The following is a 23,446-nucleotide window of genomic DNA, read 5'->3' as shown; positions in this document are numbered from 1 at the left end:
TTATTTATTTATATTGGTGTTAAACCTATTGTATTCCAACTTCTCCATGGTTTATAAACTCTTTTACTAGCCATAGATTCATCAAAATAAGTAAACAACGCACGAAAAACAGAATCTGTCAAAAACACAATAGTCTGTAGTAATCTGTAGCTAACGCAAACTTCTGGAACCCCAAAAATTCTAAAATAAATTTCTGGACGTGAGGAATTTATCTATTAATCATTTGCAAAAAGAATTAACTAAATAGCACTCTCCAAATAAAAATAGCACTCTCTCAAAAAGACTTTCCCCAAGTCTTCCCAACGGTTCTACTTGGCACAAACACTAATTAAACACAAAAACACAACCAAAATAGAGGCTAGATAAATTATTTATTAATAAACAGGAGCAAAAATCAAGTAATAAAAAGAAAATTGGGTTGCCTCCCAACAAGCGCTATCGTTTAATGCGCCTAGCTAGGCATAAAAGCAAGGATAGATCTAGGTATTGCCATCTTTGGTTTTAGGGAAGAAAAGAGCAAAATTATTATCTATGGCATTAATATTTCTTTTTTGATAACGCACACGGCTGTTAGTGGTAGAATAAATATTAAGCATTTTACGGAAATTTGCATCTAAGCTAGCTTTAATCTCTTTGATAGATTCATTTTGGTAGGAGAGCAAAAGAGATGTGGATTCAACCTTCTCATTCATGGGGTGCCTAAATATGGTTTTCATCTTTTAATAAGTATCTACGGCATACCCTTCAAGAAAACCTTCGTCAAATATAGAATCTAAGACGTGCTTAAACGAAGAAGGTAGGGAAACATAAAAGCTCTTTAAGTAAATTTCAATTTGGTATTGGGCACATAGCTGGCCCAGATCCTTAATAGTATATCCCAAGCATCTTTCAAAGATTCATCGAGTAAATAACGAAAAATTCCGGAATCATCTTCATCAAAATTATTAAGATTCTCATTGATAACTCCGGTAGGTCTTTCCATAGCATCATTATTTATGATTTTAGAGAGAATATAAGGATTGTCCAAAGTACTAAAACTCGGGAGAGAACCCCCAACCCTTTTGATTCCGACATGGCGAAAGAAAGGTGAGCGGAAAAGAGAGGGCGAATAAAACGGCAAGGGTCAAGTGGGGAGAGGAAAACGAGAGGCAAATGGCAAATAATGTAATGCGGAGGATAAGAGTTTGTGATGGGTACTTGGTATGTCTTGACTTGTGCGTAGACTCCCCGGCAACGGCGCTAGAAATGGCTCGTTGTCGGGAGTCAAATCTTGACTTGACTTGGCGCGAATCTCCCCGGCAACGGCGCCAGAAATCCTTCTTGCTACCTCTTGAGCACCGCGTTCGTTTTCCCTTGAAGAGGAAAGGGTGATGCAGTAAAGTAGCGTAAGTATTTCCCTCAGTTTTTGAGAACCAAGGTATCAATCCAGTAGGAGATCATGCTCGAGACCCACGCACCTACACAAACAAATAAGAACCTCGCAACCAACGCGATAAAGGGGTTGTCAATCCCTTCACGGTCACTTACGAGAGTGAGATCTGATAGATATGATAAGATAATATTTTTGGTATTTTTATGATAAAGAGAAATAAAGATGTAAAGTAAAATAAATGGAAATAAAAATAGCGAAGTGTTGGAAGATTAATATGATGGAAGATAGACCCGGGGGCCATAGGTTTCACTAGTGGCTTCTCTCAAGAGCATAAGTATTATGGTGGGTAAACGAATTACTGTCGAGTGATACGTCTCCGTTGTATCTACTTTTACAAACACTTTTGCCCTTGTTTTGGACTCTAACTTGCATGATTTGAATGGAACTAACCCGGACTGGCGCTGTTTTCAGCAGAATTGCCATGGTGTTATTTATGTGCAGAAACAAAAGTTCTCGGAATGACCTGAAACTTCACGGAACATATTTTTGGAAATAATAAAAAATCCTTGCAAAAGATGAAGACGAGGGGGCCCACACCCTAGCCATGAGGGTGGGGGGCGCGCCCCCTACCTCGTGGGCCCCCTGGAGCTCCTCCGACCTCAACTCCAACTCTATATATTTGCTTTCGGGGAGAAAAAAAATAAAGGAGAAGGATTCATCACGTATTATGATACGGAGCCGCCGCCAAGCCCTAAAACCTCTCGGGAAGGCTGATCTGGAGTCCGTTCGGGGCTCCAGAGAGGGGAATCCGTCGCCATCGTCATCATCAACCATCCTCCATCACCAATTTCATGATGCTCACCTCCGTGCGTGAGTAATTCCATCGTAGGCTTGCTGGACGGTGATGGGTTGGATGAGATTTATCATGTAATCGAGTTAGTTTTGTTAGGGTTTGATCCCTAGTATCCACTATGTTCTGAGATTGATGTTGCTATGACTTTGCTATGCTTAATGCTTGTCACTAGGGCCCGAGTGCCATGATTTCATATCTGAACCTATTATGTTTTCATGAATATATGAGAGTTCTTGATCCTATCTTGCAAGTCTATAGTCACCTACTATGTGTTATGATCCGGCAACCCCGAAGTGACAATAATCGGGACCACTCCCGGTGATGAACGTAGTTTGAGGAGTTCATGTATTCACTATGTGTTAATGCTTTGGTCCGGTACTCTATTAAAAGGAGGCCTTAATATCCCTTAGTTTCCGCTAGGACCCCGCTGCCACGGGAGGGTAGGACAAAAGATGCCATGCAAGTTCTTTTCCATAAGCACGTATGACTATATTCGGAATACATGCCTACATTACATTGATAAATTGGAGCTAGTTCTTTGTCACCCTAGGTTATTACTGTTACATGATGAACCGCATCTGGCATAATTCTCTATCACCGATCCATTGCCTAAGAGCTTTCCATATATTGTTCTTCGCTTATTTACTTTTCCGTTGCTATTGTTATCATCACTACAAAATACCAAAAACACTACTTTTGCTACAATTACCTTTTGCTATTGTTACCACTACTATCATATTACTTTCCTACTAAATACTTTGCTGTAGATATTAAATTTCCAGGTGTGGTTGAATTGACAACTCAGCTGCTAATACTTGAGAATATTCTTTGGCCCCCCTTGTGTCGAATCAATAAATTTGGGTTGAATACTCTACCCTCGAAAACTGTTGCGATCCCCTATACTTGTAGGTTATTAAGACTATTTTCTGGCGCCGTTGCCGGGGAGCATAGCTCTATTCTTTGAGTCACTTGGGATTTATATCTGCTTATCATTATGAAGAACTTGAGAGATCCAAAAACCAAGATTTATCCCTCAACTCCGAGGGGAGGTAAGGAACTGCCATCTAGCTCTGCACTTGATTCACCTTATGTTTTGAGTAAGCTTGCGACACCTAAACCTGCTTCTGCTATTGATTCTGATATGTCGCATGTTATTGATGATGCCACTTCTGCTATGCATGATACTTATGATGAAACTACTTCTACGCTTGATACTACTATGCCACTTGGTGAATTTCTTGATGAACAACTTGCTAGGGTTAGAGAGAATGAAATTATTGAAACTAATAATATTGATGAAAGTGATGATGAAGACTCTCGCCCTAATAAATATGAATTGCATGTTGTTCCTGAGGGTTATGTTCTGGATGAAGAATCTGCTACAGCTATTTTAGCTTGCAATGATAGATATGATCTAAAGAGGTTATTAGCTAAATGGAAGCAGCAATCCCTTAATGCTAGAATGAAACCTGACCCTGCTTTTGCTACTTCACCTATCTATGTTACTGATAAGGATTATGAATTCTCTATTGATCCTGATATAATTACTTTGGTTGAATCTGATCCTTTTTATGGCTATGAATCTGAAACTGTTGTGGCACATCTTACTAAATTAAATGATATAGCCTCCTTGTTCACTAATGATGAGAGAACTCGCTACTTTTATATCCTTAAAATATTTCCGTTTCATTAAAGGGTGATGCTAAGATATGGTTTAATTCTCTTGATCCTGGTTGTGTGCGTAGTCCCCAGGATATAATTTATTACTTCTCTGCTAAATATTTCCCTGCTCATAAGAAACAAGCTGCCTTAAGGGATATATACAATTTTGTGCAAATTGGAGAAGAGAGTCTCCCACAAACTTGGGGGAAGCTTCTCCAATTACTTAATGCTTTGCCTGATCATCCTTTTAAGAAAAATGAAATACTTGATATCTTTTACAATGGACTAACCGATGGTTCCAGAGATTACCTGGATAGTTGTGTTGGTTTTGTTTTCAGGGAAAGAACACCGGATGAAGCTGAAATTCTATTAAATAATATGTTGACTAATGAAAATAATTGGACACTTCCTGAGCCTATTCCTAAACCAACTCCGAAGAAGAGAGGTGTTCTATTTCTCAGTCCTGAAGATATGCAAGAGGCAAAGAAATCCATGAAAGAAAAGGGTATTAGAGCTGAAGATGTTAAGAATTTACCTCCTATTGAAGAAATACATGGTCTTAATTTACCGCCTGTCGAAGAAATGCATAATTTTAATCCATCTCCTATTGAAGAAATATATGGTCTTGATAACCCCCCACAGGTAGTAAAGGTAAATTCTCTCTATAGATATGATAAAGCTGAAATCCCATTTACTAAGTTTGCTAGCCCATGCTTAGATGAGTTTGATAAATTTATGGTTAAGCAAGAAGACTTCAATGCTTATTTTGGTAGAGAATTAAAATGCAATGCTGGTATGCTTGAACACTTGGATGATTATATGGCTAATGTCAAAGGTGAACTTAAATTTATTAGTAAACATGCTTCTATGGTTACTACTCAAGTAGAACAAGTACTTAAAGCTCAAAATGATTTGCTCAGTGAACTGAATAGCAAGAATAATGATAATGTTGTTAGAGTTATGACTAGAGGTGGTAAAATGACTCAGGGACCTTTGTATCCTGAAGGCCATCCTAAGAGAATTGAGCAAGATTCTCAGAGAAATAATATAGATGCACCTAGTCCTTCTAAAAGGAAGAAAAAGAAGAATGATAGGACTTTGCATGCTTCTAGTGAACCTATTGCTGAAACACCTGAGAATCCAAATGATATTTCTATTTCTGATACTGAAACACAATCTGGTAATGAACCTGAAACTAGTGATAATGTTAATGATAATGTTCATGTTGATGTTCAACCTAGCAATGATAATGATATAGAAATTGAACCTGATGTTGATCTTAATAACCCACAATCAAAGAATCAACGTTATGATAAGAGAGACTTTGTTGCTAGGAAAGATGGTAAATAAAGAGAACCATGGGTTCAGAAACCCATCCCTTTTCCTCCCAAACCATCCAAGAAAAAGGATGATGAGGATTTTGAGCGCTTTGCTGAAATGATTAGACCTATCTTTTTGCATATGCGATTAACTGATATGCTTAAAATGAATCATTATGCTAAGTACATGAAAGAAATTGTTACTAATAAAAAAAAGATACCGGAAGCTAAAATTTCCACCATGCTTGCTAATTATACTTTTAAGGGTGGAATACAAAAGAAACTTGGAGATCCAGGAGTACCCACTATACCATGCTCCATTAAAAGAAACTATGTTCAGACTACTCTATGTGATCTTGGAGCCGGTGTTAGTGTTATGCCTCTCTCTTTATATCGTAGACTTGATTTGAATAAGTTGACACCTACTGAAATATCTTTGCAAATGGCTGATAATCAACTGCTATACCTATCGGTATTTGTGAGGATGTGCCTGTTGTGGTTGCAAACATTACTATTTTAACGGACTTTGTTATTCTTGATATTCCTGAAGACGATAGTATGTCTATTATTCTTGGAAGACCCTTTTTGAATACTGCAGAGGCTGTTATTGATTGCAACAAAGGCAATGTCACTTTTCATGTTAATGGTAATGAGCATACGATACACTTTCCAAGGAAACAACCTCAAGTCCACAGTATCAATTCTATTGGAAAAATTCCATCAATTATTTTTGGAGGTTTTGAATTTCCTCTTCCTACTGTAAAGAAGAAATATGATATTCTTATTGTTGGGGATGTGCATATCCCCGTTGAGGTAACTTAGTGTTATTCGAAAATTCTCCGGTTCCATGTTATTCAGAATGAGTTTGTTAACAAGACTTGATCAACCTTGTTAATGGATTCCTTTTGATGATCATGAGATGGATGAATTTAGAAAACACAACTCTCTGTACCCTCCTTTTACTTTATGTTATGTATATTAAATAAAATAAAAATAAGTATTTTCCGTCTGTTATCTGATTTATCCGTGCAATATAAAAATACCCGAAAATAAAAGTTCTCCAAATGCCCTAAAATTTAAATATGATTTTTTCCAGAATATTTGAGAATATTTGGCACTAAGAACACAACACGGGGGGCATCCACCTGGCCACGAGGGTGGAGGGCGTGCCCTACCCCCTGGGCGTGCCCCCTGCCTCGTGGGCCCACGGTGGCCCTCCTCTACTTATTCCTGCACCCACACACTCCTTCTTCCTCCCACAAACACGATTATCCAGTTCAAACCCGAGTCCAAGCTCATTTTGCTGCCATTTTTTATCTCCTTGCTCAAATCACCTCTCACAAAACTGCTTGGGGGGATTGTTCCTTGGTATGTGACTCCTCCATTGGTCCAATTAGTTTTTGTTCTAGTGCTTTATTCATTGCAAATTTGTGCTGCCTAGGTGACCCTGTTCTTGAGCCTGCATGTCAAATTTATATGGTTCCAAGTAGTTTTGATGCATGATATAGGCTCTAGGCACTTGTAGGAGTAGTTGCTATCAATTTTGTTGAGTTTTGTCTACTTTTATTTTGAAGTTACTAAAAATTTCAGAATTTTTCAGAAAATAATGAAGAGATTTTTGAGGGGCTCATCGAGCCGAAGCTCGAAGGAAAAGCAGAATGAAAAAGCATAGAGGCCCAAATATAATCTGCCTCGCGCCACGGAGGTTCGACCGTGTGAATGGCCTTCCGATGGTTTGTTGAGAGCGACCGGGATTTATGATGATTTTTATGAATTTGCTGAGAATGCAGGCCTCACCGCTTTCCTCCACGACCAACGCGAACAGTATCTCTTACTCACCAATATCTTTGTGCAAAACTTTCATTTCCATGCTAGGAGCTCACCACCTACGGTGGAGTTTTATTTATATGATGAGCATAAGGAGATGTCACTTTATGATTTTTGTCGGGTTTGTTTGATCCTTTTCGAGGGCACAATAGAGGAACCACATCGCGGCGATGTGGATGGGTTTATTGCTACCATCACTGTAGGGGAAACGAGGAAGGTTTCCGATGCACGAATCACTAGCATACATTTTCCTGTTTTACGCTACTTTACAATATTTGCTAGTCGTTGCTTAATTGGTCGCGGAAACTGTGGAAACCTTAGTGTTCCTGATATTATTATTTTGTTCCACGGTTTATTCTGTGATAACTCTGTTAGTATGGGCGGTATTATTGCTAAACGGTTAAGTCTAAACCATACAAAGGGCCCCATCTTTGGAGGCATCTATGTTTCACGCCTAGCTGCACATTTTAACATACCTATTAGGCATTATGAGAAGGAAAAAAAATTATTGCCTCCTGTTTATTTAGATTATAAGAGTATGGTGGCACACGATTTTATTGTTAAGAATAGGGAAGGGGGGCTTAAATACAAATTGTTCTTTGATAAACATCATCCTGAGACTATTACCCTACCTGCTCCTTGTTTGATTTATCTGCAGGCAAGTACCTTGTTCCGTTAGAGGCTATTCACACCTACTGGAACCCTACAAAAGTCATAGAGCCAGAGTCGGAACCACAAGTTGATCCTCCACGACAGTCTAATTACCAGTGGGATCCGGAGATGATTGCCAACCAGTGGCAATCAGAGTCTTCTTCTTCGTAGTACGACCCCAACTATTACTATGGATATCCGCCAGGCCAACCGTGGCCATAGACCAACTTAGGCCAAAAGCCTAAGCTTGGGGGAGTACGTATTTCTCACCGACATTATATTCATGTTCACACACTCATTGCTAGATGTCGGTGCTCATACTTTTTCATTGTATCATCCATGCTAGTTTATTTCCTTTTTATGCTTTCTTCTTGTGTGCTTAATAAACCTTAAGAAAAAAAATATTTGTAGCTTTTAGCTAGTTTTAATTTCCATGCTTGTAGTAGTAATTAAAAAGAAAACCCTAAAAAGATTTCCTGTTCTTCCTTTTTTTGCTTGTTGGGAGCTTTCCCGTGTAAATAGTTTTATTTCTTTTCTTTTCTTTGGGGGTCGATAGGAGAAGACCATAATTAAATTATTGAAGTGGCTCTTATATGCATTATCGTTGATCTGACAAAAGAGCCCATATTGCCTTGTCTTCTCCTGTTTATTGAATGCTTGCAGATTCCAGCTTAGTCCAATGCACGTGCACTATTATTATTATCCACATCATTCGGTCGTGCAAGTGAAAGGCAATTATGACGATATATGATAGACTGACCGAGATGAGAAAAGCTGGTATGAACTCGACCTCTCTTGTTTTTGTAAATATGATTAGTTCATCATTCCTGATTCAGCCTATTATGAATAAACATGTTTGCAATGACATCTAGAGATCATAGTTTCTTGTGCCATGCTTAATTAGCTAGGAGCTTATAATGGTTTACCTTGCGTGCCAACATGCTATTAAAATGGTTGCGATGTGGTATGATAGGGTGGTATCCTCCTCTGAATGATTTAAGTGACTTGACTTGGCACATGTTCACGCATGTAGTTGAAACAAAATCAACATAGCCTTCACGATATTTATGTTCATGGTAAATTATATCCTACTCATGCTTGCATTCGGTGTTGATTAATTTTAATGCATATTCATGACTGTTGTCGCTCTCTAGCTGGTCACTTCCCAGTCTTTTTCTAGCCTTCACCTGTACTAAGTGGGAATACTTCTTGTGCATCCAATCCCATAAACCCCAAGTAAATTTGTATGTGCCAAACTCTAAACCTTCAAATAAATATCCTGTTTTGTATGCTTGAATAGCTCATGTATCAACTAGGGTTGTTCGTATCTTCCATTTAGGCGGGTTATTCTCAAGAGGGGTGGACTCCGCAACTCACTCACGAGAAAATGGCTGGTCACCGGGATGCCCAGTCCCATGCTTTATGCAAATCAAATCAAAATAATTGCAAACAAAACTCCCCCTGGGACTCTTGTTAGTTGGAGGCACTCGTTGTTTCGAGAAAGCCATGGATTGATGCTTGTTGGTGGAGGGGGAGTATAAACTTTACCATTCTGTTTGGGAACCGCCTATAATGTGTGTAGCATGGAAGATATCGCCATCTCTTGCTTGTTATGTTGACAACGAAAGTATACCGCTCAAAACATTATTCACCTCTATTTCAAAACCGAGCTCTGGCACCTCTACAAATCCCTGCTTCCCTCTGCGAAGGGCCTATCTATTTACTTTCATGTTGAGTCATCATCCTCTTATTAAAAAGCACCAGTTGGAGAGCACCGCTGTCATTTGCATTCATTACTGTTAGTTTACATTGAGTATGACTTGACTGGATCTCTTTTACCATGAATTACAATGTCTAGTCAGTCCTTGATCTTTAAAGGTGCTCTGCATTTATGTTTTGCGGTCTCAGAAAGGGCTAGCGAGATACCATCTTGTTATATCATATTATGATTGTTTTGAGAAAGTTTTGTCATCTGAGATTTATTATTATTGCTCGCTAGTTGATTATGCCATTGATATGAGTAAACATGAGACCTAAGCGTTATTGTGAATATGGTTAGTGTAGCGACCAGACCTCAAATGGTCCAATCTCTGTGCTCTGGTGTCATCCCTGGATCAGTAATGCTGACACCACACAGTACTTGAAGGATTTATAACAGAGTAGCAATCACACACTTATTACATCGAGTGTCTCAAAAGAGAACTTATTACAATAAATATGGCTTAAGGCCATCTAATAACGATAACAGCGGAAGGCTTGGAAGATAAGTGAGTCCATCAACTCCAACGACATCACTGAGTATAGAACCACGACCTAAAACTCCTTAATTGTCGTCTGAAAAGTCTGCAACATTAACGTTGCAACCCGAAAACGGGTCAGCACATGGAATATGCTGGCAATGTAACACATAGAGAGTAATGGAAAGAAACAGCTATTCTACATGCATATTTGGCTGGTGGAAAGCTCTATGGTTACAGTTTTTGCGAAAATCTATTTTTTCCCTACTGCAAAGGAATAAACTTATTTAACTATCATGGTGGTTGTTAAACATTGAGAATGGTTGACAGCATCCTCAATCCCAATTAAGCATCATCATTAAACAAACCCATCAAAATTAAACTTCATAGTAACATGTTGAGATTCACATGATAATCCAGGTACTAGATACTCAAGATGTCCATAATCGGGGACACGGCTAACCATGATTAGTTTATACACTCTGCAGAGGTTTGCGCACTTTTCCCCACAAGACTCGATCTCCTCCGTTGGATTTCTCGCACTACATGGTGTTTGAGAAACGGATGACCGAGACATAGTCTTTCAGAAGTGCTAGCACCTTACGATGGGTAGACCGTACCACCTACATCCCCTACATCTGCTAGTCTACCACTGTAAGAGTTCGCACTACTTAGTCGACTATGCTAGAGCCCATAATAGCTTGTGGCTGCACACGGAAGTTTCTAGCATGAAAAATCTCATGATCCCTTTGAGTCTGGGTGGCGGTCCAAAAGAAAACAGGCAATCCTGGAATACCCAGGTACCTCAATCCACCCAGATGTGTGTTTAAGTTGCCACCTTAAGTAAACCATTAATTAACAATCTGACATCTGTCATGGATACTGTTATAGCGCTGCAAGAAGGAGGGCGCGAGAGGGCCGGCCGGGGGCCTTTTTGCCCACGGCCGGGCAAGAGGGAAGTGATTTCCTTCTTAATTCTTGCTTGATTAGATTGATACATCTCCTCTTTTTATATAGAGAGGTTTACTTGACTCCCAAGCAAGGCTTACTTGACCCCTAAGCAAGCGACCCTTATCTCTAATTAACCCTAAGACTAATGGGCCCATTAGGCCCATTACGTACTCTAACACTACACCCCACCTGGACATGCAGCTTGTCCTCGAGCTGCAGCCTAACCAACTTATAACCATGACTTGATGCAACAAAAACCTAACACCTAAAAACAAGCCTTTTACATCTCGGCTTGTTTTATTATTGCCAACCTGAAATGGACTGGGACGCTTTATTTTGGACCCCTTAACAAAAAGTGGACACCATCCGCACGTCGGACGTGCACGTGTACAGCCACCTGGATCCCATGGACACCACCTGGACAAAAGGAGTGCATGTGTATGACCACCTGGAAGTGGTCGCAAGAGTGACCAGCAGAGGCGCCCTCGCGGTGGCCGGTGGCGGAATGCAGTGGTGCTACACGGTGCGCTGCTGTCGGTGACACCATGCCTTCTCCCTGCCGGGCGGCTGTTGGTTTGCACCGCACAGGGAAGAGTGGAGGGCTTGCGATGGAGAATGAAAAGGAGGGGTGCGCCCCCCAAACCGCCGATGTCGCAGACTTTGAGGTCGTCGCCCGCGGGGAAAACAGCATGCCCGCCGCTCGTGGGGGAAACCGCATGCCCAAGATCCTCGACGCACCGGATGAGATCGAGGTCCTTTGCGCAGCAAAGGGCAACTTGGAGGAGCGGCAGCTGCAGTAGACGCATCTCTCGCACACGCCGACGCGCTAGGAGGCCGCGCGCAGCGGCCTGCAGCCTCACCGCCGCTGACACGTGGCGGGTAGCGATCCAAGACGAAAACGGTGACGGCGACGGCGGGGACTGGACTTGGTGAAGTGGGACTCCCGCCGGTGCGGTCGATGCGGGACCGGAGCTGACCGGCGGTGGCTGCTACGGCTGCTGCGGTGGCACACCGGGCAGCGGCAGCGGCTGCTGTGGTGGAGCGCCAGGCGCGGCGGAGGCCACCAGGAGCGGCGGTTGCCACTGTAGCCAGGGCTGGGCGGTGGTGGCGATGGATGGCAGCTGCAGCGGCTGCTGCAGTGGCCCGGCGAGCGCAGCGAAGGCCGCTTGGTGCGGCGGCTGCCACGACAGCCACAGTGGTGCGGGGGTGGAGATGGGCGCTGGAGGCGCGGCGGGAGCCGGCGCCGGCCACTGCGGCCACTGTGGGGTGGCGGCGGGCGGCGGCGGCAGCTACAACTGGGGCTGCAGCGTCCCAGTGAACGCCGCGGAGGCCCCTGGATGTGGCGAGTACCACAGCAGGGTCGGCGGCCCGGTGGCGGCGGTCGGTGGCAGGGGAGGCAGCGGCCCATAGGGGCTGGCCAGGTATAGCCGGATCCCCTGAACGGCTGTGACGAGGTCGTTGAGGACCCAGGTGATCTCCTCCGGGGTGTAGGCGGTGGCCGGTGGTGCGGTGGAGGGCGCTGGCATCTGGGCGGTGGCGGCGCCGGAGGATGCGACCAGCGGTGCAGACGGGGAGGGGAGCGGCGCGGTGTAGATGGCCAGCGGCATGGTGGTGACGGTTGGTAGCGGAAGCAACGGGGTGGGCGGAGGCGAAGGCATGATCGGAACTGAGCTACCTGATACCAAATTGTTATAGCGCTACTAGAAGGAGGGCGCGAGAGGGCCGGCCGGGGGCCTTTTTGCCCACGGCCGGGCAAGAGGGAAGGAATTTCCTTCTTAATTCTTGCTTGATTAGATTGATACATCTCCTCTCTTTATATAGAGAGGTTTACTTGACTCCCAAGCAAGGCTTACTTGACCCCTAAGCAAGCGATCCTTATCTCTAATTAACCCTAAGACTAATGGGCCCATTAGGCCCATTACGTACTCTAACAGATACACTCACCCAATCCACGTCTACTAGCATAGCATGGCATAATAAGCAACGTAGAAGTAACTCCCAAAGGTTTGATAATAAACAGGTAATAGGTACTACCTCAACTACTTCCCAAACCCACAATTTAATTAGATCCTAATCATGCAATGTGTAAGGATTGATCTAATGCAATAAAACTGGGTAGTAGGAGGTATGATCAAAGTGTTACTTGCCTTGCTGATGATCCGGGAAACCAAGCGATTCAAAGTAACAAGCGGCGCACTCCGGGTACTCTATCGCAAACAAACAAGCACACAATAAGTACTCAATTGATGCACAGGTAAAACTCAAATAAGAGATCTAACCAGAAGGTTCAACTTAAGAACTCCGGTTGGCAAAAAGAATCAAATCGAAGGAAGCAACGAAAGGCAAACAGCAAAAGAAACAAGCTTCGTTTACTATTCTGGATCTAAGGCAATTTTTACAGAAGCAAAAACTTGTTTAAGTTGGTTAAACGGAAAGAGGGTTTCGAGACGAAACTCCAGACGCTTGAATCGCCTGATTCCGATAAACGAGCGAAAAGTTAAACTAAAACGAAAATCGGATCAGAAATCGCGATCAGAAATAATCGCGGAAAATCTGAGAAAAAGAAAAACGATGAACAGATTAACGAACGAACGTTCATTACCTGGATCTAAACGACAAACACGTTCGTTAAAACGAACGAACGAGTGAACGCTCGCTAAATAAACTAAACCGTAAAAAACCGATCTAATAAAAAACGGATCTAAAAAAACCGTGGTTTTTTTTTAAAAACGGGCAGTTTTCTGAGGAAAACCGCTGGCGACGGCGGCTACCTCGGGCGGCGGGACGGCGCGGCGGGGCGGCGGCGACGCTAGGGTTTCGGCGGGCGGGCTGGTGGGCTTCGGCGGCTCGGCGGGGTCGGCTTATAAAGGCCCCCCGGGCGGAGTCCCGTTCGGGTACGGCCCGGAGTCGGTTCGGATTTTTTTTAAAATTAATTGCGCGCAGAAAAACTAACGAAAGAAATACTAAACGGACTCCAAAAATCTCGAAATAAATTTTCCCCGACTTCTAGAATCAAGCCGGACAAAGTGAACATTTATTTGGGGCCTAAATGCAATTTTGAAAAATGCACATTTTTTCCTAAATTCAAATAAAATAGAAAATAAAACCAAATAAAATATTATTTGATTTTATTATTAAACCCTCAATATTTCTTTATTTTGGGAAAGTCATTTTATTCCCTCTCTCATTTTTTTGTAACAGAAATAATTGAAGATAAAATAAATAAAATCAAATGATCCTATTTTCAAAATTTGAGACAACTCAAATATGAAAATAACGAAATCCCCAACTCTCTCCGGGGGTCCTTGAGTTTCATGAAATTTCTAGGATCAACCAAAATGCAATAAATATGGCATGCAATGATGATCTAGTGTATAACATTCCAAATTGAAAATTTGGGATGTTACAAACCTACCCCCTTAAGATGAATCTCGCCCTCGAGATTCTGGTTGGCTAGAAAATAGGTGAGGGTGGTCCTTCAGCAAATCTTCCTCTCGTTCCCAAATGGCTTCATCCTCCGTGTGGTGGTTCCACTGAACCTTGCAAAATTTCATAACCTTGCTGCGGGTGACTCTACTAGCATATTCTAGAATCTTAACTGGTTTCTCCTTATAGGTCAAATCACTGTCCAACTGAATTGCTTCCAGTGGTACCGTATCTCTCAGCGGTATGTCAGCCATCTCTGCGTGGCACTTCTTCAACTGGGATACATGAAACACGTCGCGAACTCCTGACAGTCCTTCGGGTAATTCCAACTTGTAGGCTACTTCTCCCATACGTTCCAAAACTTTGTATGAGCCTACAAAACGTGGCGCTAGTTTTCCCTTAACTCCAAAGCGCTTAACTCCTCGAAGTGGTGATACTCGAAGATAAACTCGGTCTCCAACTCCGTAAACTGTCTCCTTGCGTTTAGAATCTGCATAACTCTTCTGCCTGGATTGAGCTACCTTTAGCCTGTCGCGAATTAATTTCACTTTCTGTTCAGACTCCTTTATCAGATCCGGTCCAAACAACTGGCGATCTCCAACTTCATCCCAGGACAATGGGGTCCTGCACCTCCTTCCGTACAAGGCTTCGAAAGGGGCCATCTTCAAACTAGATTGATAGCTGTTGTTCTAAGAGAACTCTGCATACGGCAAATTCTCGTCCCAACTGGATCCGTAATCTAGCGCACAAGCTCTTAGCATATCCTCCAAAATCTGATTGACTCTCTCGGTCTGTCCATCTGTCTGCGGGTGGAAAGCTGTGCTAAACTCCACTCTGGTACCCAAGGTTTCATGCAACTGATTCCAGAACTTTGAGGTAAATTGGGTTCCTCTATCTGATACTATGCTCCTTGGAACTCCATGCAGACATACGATCCTGGTCATGTATATCTTTGCCAACTTTGCACTGGTATAGGTAGTCTTCACTGGAATGAAATGAGCTACCTTTGTCAAACGATCGACTACAACCCATATTGAGTCATAGCCTGAACGTGTTCTGGGAAATCCTGTAATGAAATCCATGCCTATCTTATCCCACTTCCATTCGGGTATCGACAATGGTTGTAGCAATCCTACTGGCTTCTGATGCTCTGCCTTCACTCTCTGACATACATCACAAACTGCTACATACTCCGCAATATCCTTCTTCATTCCGGTCCACCAGAAAATATCCTTCAAATCCAAATACATCTTGGTATTTCCTGGGTGAATCGAGTATGGTGAGTCATGGGCCTCTTGCAGAATTAGCTTCCTGATCTCCGAATCATTTGGTACATAAACACGGTCTTCAAACCATATGGTATCGTGCTCATCCTCACGAAATCCCTTAGCTTTTCCTTTGCTAATTTTCTCCTTAATAGAAGCAATCTCCTTGTCAGTCCTTTGGGCTTCTCTGATTTTATCCATCAATGTAGACTGAATCTCCAATGCTGCTACATAGCCTCTCGGGACTATTTCTAAACATAGCTCTCGAAGATTTTCGGCTAACTCCCTTGGTAAATCTCCCGTCATTAAGGTGTTGATGTGGCTCTTACGGCTCAACGCGCCAGCTACTACGTTAGCCTTTCCCGGGTGATAATGCAATCTCATATCATAATCCTTGATGAGCTCCAACCATCTCCTTTGTCTGAGATTCAACTCCTTCTGTGTGAAAATATACTTCAGACTCTTATGATCTGTATACACTTCACAATGGTTTCCAATCAGAAAATGTCTCCAAGTTTTCAGTGCATGCACTACGGCTACTAACTCCAAATCATGCGTAGCATAATTCAACTCATGAGGCTTAAGCTGTCGTGAGGCATATGAAACAACTCTTCCTTCCTGCATAAGCATTGCTCCAAGTCCTCGACGTGAAGCGTCACAATACACCTCATAATCCTTGGTCTGATCCGGTAAAATTAACACTGGTGAGGTAACCAAACGTTTCTTCAACTCCTGAAAACTAGCCTCACATTCATTCGTCCATATGAACTTGGTATCCTTCTTCAACAACTCCGTCATAGGCTTCGCAATCTTTGAGAAATTCTCAATAAACCTCCAGTAGTATCCTGTCCAAGAAAACTCCGGATCTCTCCCACGGTGGTTGGTGCTTCCCACTTGGTCACGGTATCAACTTTAGTGGGATCTACTGCTATACCTTCTCCGGATATAACGTGTCCGAGAAATCCAACTTCCTTCAACCAAAACTCACATTTGCTAAACTTGGCATATAATTGATGTTCTCTGAGCTTTCCAAGAACCAAACGCAAATGTTCCTTATGCTCCGCTTCATTCTTTGAGTAAACCAGGATATCATCAATGAACACTATGACGAACTTATCCAAGAACTCCATAAACACTTTGTTCATCATGTTCATAAAATATGCAGGTGCGTTAGTCAGACCAAATGACATAATGGTATACTCGTACAGCCCATACCTGGTGGTAAAAGCCGTCTTGGGTATATCCTGTTCCCGAATCTTCAACTGGTGGTATCCTGATCGCAGATCGATTTTGGAAAATACCTTAGCTCCTTGCAATCGATCAAACAGATCATTGATCATCGGTAGTGGGTACTTGTTCTTGATGGTTACTTCATTCAATCCTCGATAATCGACAACCATCCTTAACGATCCATCCTTCTTTTCTACTAGAAGTACTGGCGATCCCCAAGGTGAAGAACTTGGGCGAATATATTCTTTATCCAGTAACTCCTTAATTTGCTTCTTAATTTCCACCAAATCTTTTGCAAGCATCCTATATGGTCTCTTTGATATTGGCCCTATGCCTGGCAATAGTTCAATCAAAAACTCAATATCTCTATCCGGTGGCATGCCTGGCAACTCTTCTGGAAATACTTCGGGGAAATCCTTCACTACTGGTACTTCCTCCTGCACAACTCCGGTTAAACAATTTATTTGAGTCCTCTTTGGCACATGTCGGGATACATACTTGATCCTTCTCCCTTCTGGGGTGGTAAGAAAAATTGACTTACTGGCACATTCAATATTCCCTTCATACTTTGACAACCAATCCATGCCTAATATCACATCCAATCCTTGGGATTCCAATACTATTAGGTCCGAGGGAAAAACATAGTTACCAATCCTTAATGGTAACCGATCACACCATAGACTAGCCATATATTCTGCTCCAGGCGAGGTTACTAACATGGGCGACCTAAGGGCTTGGGTTGGCAGTTTATACTTATCCACAAATCCCCTTGATATGTATGAATGCGATGCACCAGTATCAAAAAGAACAAGTGCAGTAAATGACTTAACCAAAAACTTACCGATTACTGCATCCGGCTACTCTTCAACCTCCTCCACGTTAATGTGGTTCACCTGTCCCTTGTTGAAAGGGTCCGGCTTCTTCCCAGAGCTTCCATTGCCATTTCCATTCTGTGATTCAGGACATTCATTGGCATAATGTCCGGTCTTCTGGCACTTAAAGCAAGTGACTTGGCTCAGGTCTTTCTTGGCTGGGGTTGATGGGTTGGTGCGGTTCTGGCCGTTGCTTCCTCCATTCCCATTACCATTCTTGGGGCCATTGTGATTGTGCGAGCTACCTCCTCCATGGGTATGCTGAAAATGTCCTCCCGGCCTAGGGGTAAACCGTGGCTTCTGCTGAGCTCCTGAATTGTACTTTCCTTGTGCATACTTCCTCTTGCGATTCTCAATTTGTTGCTGCTTCTCTTCAATCATGAGAGCACGATCTACCAACTCCTGGTAGTTGTTGAAGGTTGCTACCATCAACTGCATGCTCAACTCATCATTCAGTCCTTCCAGAAATTTCTCCTGCTTAGCTGCGTCCGTAGCAATGTCATCTGGGGCATAACGTGCTAGCTTACTAAAGTCCTCCACATACTGGCCAACTGTCCGTCCTCCTTGGCAAGTTGTGAAACTCTCGCTTCTTCATGGCCATAGCTCCTGCTGAAACATGGGTAGTTCAAAAAGCCTGCTGAAACTGGTCCCATGTGATAGTATCGACAAGGAAAGTGGCTGTGAAATTCTCCCGCCATGATGCTGCGGGTCCTTCAAGCTGATGTGCGGCAAACTTCACCTTTTTCGCATCCGTACATCCTGCTGTGGTCAACTCCCTAGCTGTCTTGCGGAGCCAATCATCTGCTACTATCGGCTCGGTGCTACTGGAAAACACCATCGAATTCAGCCTAAGAAAACGGGCTGAGTGATCAACAGGTGGTGGTGGTGGTGGGTTGTTGTTGTTGTTCCCTTGATTCTGATTCTGGACTAGCAACTGCATCAATGTGTTCTGCTGCTGGATCAACTGGGTGAGCTCCGGTGGGAAGGTAAATCCGGGGTCACGTCTCGGAGGCATCTGAGGGTTTAGAAAAGATGAGATTTAAGAATAGAGAGGGGTCTATAGAGAAAACACTACCCGTATGCACATGAGGCAAAACAAACAATTCACTTCATTCAAACAATCAAACAAGGGCATACAAACGATCTAACTATCGCAAAAGTGATCGGACTACTATATTTACATGGTGGACTACTACTACTGATGGGGTGGTCTACAAGAAATATTCTTCGGTTGCAGACTCCATTATATCTGCTCCTGCTTCATCAACATAGTCATCATCGCTATCATCTGGATCCGAGTCGGTGTCGTCGATGATGATGTAGTCTTCCGGGCGAATCTCCTTGGGTTCTTCGTCTTCCTCTACTGGTGTAGGGCCTCCCATAAATATTCCAATCTTCATTGTTAGGTCGGCATTCTTATCCACTAATACTTCAATTTGTTATTCATAATCTTCACGTGTAGCCTTGAGTTCTTCCTCCAGTTCCTTGATTCTTGTCTTTGCCTTCTTCAGGTCTATCATGTCGGCGCACATCTGGTTCTCCTGACGTCGAATGTGCTGGTTTAACTCCTGGATAAAAACTGCAACTGATCTATCCTTTCTGGTGCTGATCATCTCCCAATGCTCATCTCGGCGCCCACAAATCTGGTAGATAGTATCCTTGAGATCATTGCGGTAGACTTCTCCAATGCGTCCCATGGCGATGTGAGCTGCCATGCTCTTTCCTAGACTCCAAGTTGGTGCATCAAAAGAAAACTCTATGGGCTCAGTGACTGGCATGAACGTCCTCCCTGGAATTTGAACTTGAATCATCCAACGCTCTTCTTCAGGTAAAGTGGCGTTGTAGGTTCCGATGAAACTTGGTACTCCTATGTTCAGATATCTAGTGACTTCCTTCAAGTGACGTCCAAAGGGTGTATCTTCATCCGGTTGCGTGAATTTGTTCCTTGCATCCGCCATCCTAAAAGAGTAGAAAAGATGAGAAGTCAGAAAAGAGAAGAGAGTGAGTAGTGATCTAGATCTTTAGCTTAGTGGTCGTGTCCTACAGTTAGCGTGTGCTCTGATATCATCTTGTAGCAACCAGACCTCAAACGGTCCAATCTCTGTGCTCCAGTGTCATCCCTGGATCAGTAATGCTGACACCACACAGTACTTGAAGGATTTATAACAGAGTAGCAATCACACACTTATTACATCGAGTGTCTCAAAAGAGAACTTATTACAATAAATATGGCTTAAGGCCATCTAATAACGATAACAGCAGAAGGCTTGGAAGATAAGTGAGTCCATCAACTCCAACGACATCACTGAGTATAGAACCACGACCTAAAACTCCTTAATCATCGTCTCAAAAGTCTGCAACATTAATGTTGCAGCCCGAAACCGGGTCAGCACATGGAATATGGTGGCAATGTAACACATAGAGAGTAATGGAAAGAAACATCTATTCTACATGCATATTTGGCTGGTGGAAAGCTCTATGGTTACAGTTTTTGCGAAAAGCTAATTTTTCCCTACTGCAAAGGAATAAACTTATTTAACTATCATGGTGGTTGTTAAACATTGAGAATGGTTGACAGCATCCTCAATCCCAATTAAGCATCATCATTAAACAAACCCATCAAAATTAAACTTCATAGTAACATGTTGAGATTCACATGATAATCCAGGTACTAGATACTCAAGATGTCCATAACCGGGGACACGGATAACCATGATTAGTTTATACACTCTGCAGAGGTTTGCGCACTTTTCCCCACAAGACTCGATCTCCTCCGTTGGATTTCTCGCACTACATGGTGTTTGAGAAACGGATGACCGAGACATAGTCTTTCAGAAGCGCTAGCACCTTACGATGGGTAGACCGTACCACCTACATCCCCTACATCTGCTAGTCTACCACTGTAAGAGTTCGCATGACTTAGTCGACTATGCTAGAGCCCATAATAGCTTGTGGCTGCACACGGAAGTTTCTAGCATGACATGATCCCTTTGAGCGTGGGTGGCGGTCCAAAAGAAAACAGGCAATCCTGGAATACCCAGGTACCTCAATCCACCTAGATGTGTTTAAGTTGCCACCTTAAGTAAACCATTAATTAACAATCTCACGTCTGTCATGGATACACTCACCCAATCCACGTCTATTAGCATAGCTTAGCATAATAAGCAACGTAGAAGTAACTCCCAAAGGTTTGATAATAAACAGGTAATAGGTACTACCTCAACTACTTCCCAAACCCACAATTTAATTAGATCCTAATCATGAAATGTGTAAGGATTGATCTAATGCAATAAAACTGGGTAGTAGGAGGTATGATCAAAGTGTTACTTGCCTTGCTGATGATCCGGGAAACCTAGCGATTCGAAGTAACAAGCGGCGCACTTCGGGTACTCTATCGCAAACAAACAAGCACACAATAAGTACTCAACTGATGCATAGGTAATACTCAAATAAGAGATCTAACCAGAAGGTTCAACTTAAGAACTCCGGTTGGCAAAAAGAATCAAATCGAACGAAGCAACGAAAGGCAAACGGCAAAAGAAACAAGCTTCGTTTACTATTATGGATCTAAGGCAATTTTTACAGAAGCAAAAACATGTTTAAGTTGGTTAAATGGAAAGAGGGTTTCGAGACGAAACTCCAGGCGCTTGAATCGCCTGATTCCGATAAATGAGCGAAAAGTTAAACTAAAACGAAAATCGGATCAGAAATCGCGATCACAAATAATCGCGGAAAATCCGAGAAAAAGAAAAACGACGAACAGATTAACGAACAAACGTTCGTTATCTGGATCTAAACGACGAACACGTTCATTAAAACGAATGAACGAGCGAACGCTCACTAAATAAACTAAACCGTAAAAAACCGATCTAATAAAAAACGGATCTAAAAAACCGTGGTTTTTTTTTTAAAACCGGGCGGTTTTTTGAGGAAAACCACCGGCGACGGCGGCTACCTCAGGCGGCGGGACGGCGGCGAGGCGGCGGCGGGGCGGCGGCGAGGCGGCACGGCGCGGGCGGCGGCGAAGCTAGGGTTTCGACAGGCGGGCTGGTGGGCTTCGGCGGCTCGGCGGGGTCGGCTTATAAAGGCCCCCCGGGCGGAGTCCCGCTCGGGTATGGCCCGGAGTCGGTTCGGATTTTTTTTTAAATTAATTCCGCGCAGAAAAACTAACGAAAGAAATACTAAACGGACTCCAAAAATCCCGAAATAAATTTTCCCCGACTTCTAAAATCAAGCCGGACAAAGTGAACATTTATTTGGGGCCTAAATGCAATTTTGAAAAACGCACATTTTTTCCTAAATTCAAATAAAATAGCAAATAAAACCAAATAAAATCTTATTTGATTTTATTATTAAACCCTCAATATTTCTTTATTTTGGGAAAGTCATTTTACTCCCTCTCTCATTTTTTGTAATAGAAATAATTGAAGATAAAATAAATAAAATCAAATGATCCTATTTTCAAAATTTGAGACAACTCAAATATGAAAATAACGAAATCCCCAACTCCCTCCGAGGGTCCTTGAGTTGCGTGAAATTTTTAGGATCAATCAAAATGCAATAAATATGGTATGCAATGATGATCTAGTGTATAACATTCCAAATTGAAAATTTGGGATGTTACAGTTAGTTTATAATCTTTGCTAAAATGAATGATGGCTTTACATATTTACAACAACAAGAGCACACAGAGTTTGTAAAAGTTTTTCTTTATCACTTTCAGTTTGTCAACTGAATTGCTTGAGGACAAGCAAAGGTTTAAGCTTCGGGGAGTTGATACGTCTCCGTCGTATCTACTTTTCCAAACACTTTTGCCCTTGTTTTGGACTCTAACTTGCATGATTTGAATGGAACTAACTCGGACTGACGCTGTTTTCAGCAGAATTGCCATGGTGTTATTTATGTGCAGAAACAAAAGTTCTCAGAAGAACCTGAAACTTCACGGAACATCTTTTTGGAAAAAATAAAAATTCCTTGCAAAAGACGAAGACCAGGGGGCCAACACCCTAGCCACGAGGGTGGGGGCGCGCCCCCTACCTCGTGGGCCCCCTGGAGCTCCTCCGACCTCAACTCCAACTCTATATATTTGCTTTCAGGGAGAAAAAAATAAAGGAGAAGGATTCATCGCGTTTTACGATACGGAGCCGCCGCCAAGCCCTAAAACCTCTCGGGAGGGCTGATCTGGAGTCCGTTCGGGGCTCCAGAGAGGGGAATCCGTCGCCATCGTCATCATCAACCATCCTCCATCACCAATTTCATGATGCTCACCGCCGTGCATGAGTAATTCCATCATAGGCTTGCTGGACGGTGATGGGTTGGATGAGATTTATCATGTAATCGAGTTAGTTTTGTTAGGATTTGATCCCTAGTATCCACTATGTTCTGAGATTGATGTTGCTATGACTTTGCTGTGCTTAATGCTTTTCACTAGGGCCCGAGTGCCATGATTTCAGACCTGAACCTATTATGTTTTCATGAATATATGAGAGTTCTTGATCCTATCTTGCAAGTCTATAGTCACCTACTATGTGTTATGATCCGACAACCCCGAAGTGACAATAATCGGGACCACTCTCGGTGATGACCATAGTTTGAGGAGTTCATGTATTCACTATGTGCTAATGCTTTGGTCCGGTACTCTATTAAAAGGAGGCCTTAATATCCCTTAGTTTCCGCTAGGACCCCGCTGCCACGGGAGGGTAGGACAAAAGATGTCATGCAAGTCTTTTCCATAAGCACGTATGACTATATTCGGAATACATGCCTACATTACATTGATGA

At 42.8% G+C, this 23,446-nt stretch overlaps 1 pseudogene; it reads right to left on the bottom strand.

Moving 5' to 3' along the window:
* Positions 1-10,907: 10,907 nt before the first annotated feature.
* Positions 10,908-12,530, bottom strand: LOC147965603 (uncharacterized; annotated as a pseudogene).
* Between the last annotated feature and the right edge of the window lie 10,916 nt (positions 12,531-23,446).

The sequence above is a fragment of the Triticum urartu genome, chromosome 6A (assembly GCF_056163025.1).
Source record: "Triticum urartu cultivar PI428250 chromosome 6A, HENAU_Tu73, whole genome shotgun sequence".
Classification (NCBI taxonomy): Eukaryota; Viridiplantae; Streptophyta; class Magnoliopsida; order Poales; family Poaceae; genus Triticum; species Triticum urartu.
This window is presented reverse-complemented; position numbering and strand designations above follow the sequence as displayed.